Raw genomic sequence first — 644 nt, 5'->3', positions numbered from 1 at the left:
ACACATTTCTGCAAAAATGTAATAATAGAACATTCAACAGGTATTTGGATCCAGTTCCCTCTCAGCAGACACAGGAGAGCGCATACATGCACACACACACACACACACACACTCTCACACACACACACACACACACTGACGCGTACAGAAACAGTAACACCTTTTGTGTAAGTTGTACTCTTTTTGTGTGTGTGTGTGTATGCGCATGTATGCATGCTGGCAGTGTTAGTGTGTGTGTCCATAAAGCAAAAAAAACAGGTGTAACCTGTTCATGTTCTCTGAGGGAATAAATTGAGTTGAAGCGCCCTCTAGTGGACGTGCGGTGGAAGGAATGGGCGTGTGCAGCATAGAGACTGCAGCGCATTGCAGAGCTGTGTGTTTGTGACAGGGGCGGGGCCTGTTGCCATAGCGCAGAGCCGTTGCTCTTATCAGCAGAGGGCTCCCCACGCCCCGCCCAGCTCTGGGAAGCTTATCTAAGGCAGGGTGTATCTCCTCTGCACAGCGAGGCTCTCCACAGCCCCCTCAGCTGATACAGAAGAGGCCACCATGCCAGGGATTCCCCCCTACGTGCGAGTGTGTGTGTGAGTGTGTGTGTGTGTGTGTGTGTGTGAGTAAGTGTGTGTGTGTGTGTAAGTGTGTTTGAG

This window comes from Anguilla rostrata, chromosome 1, assembly GCF_018555375.3.
Source record: "Anguilla rostrata isolate EN2019 chromosome 1, ASM1855537v3, whole genome shotgun sequence".
Lineage (NCBI taxonomy): Eukaryota > Metazoa > Chordata > Actinopteri > Anguilliformes > Anguillidae > Anguilla > Anguilla rostrata.
The sequence above is the reverse complement of the archived record's forward strand: the minus strand, read 5'-3'. Positions refer to the sequence as shown.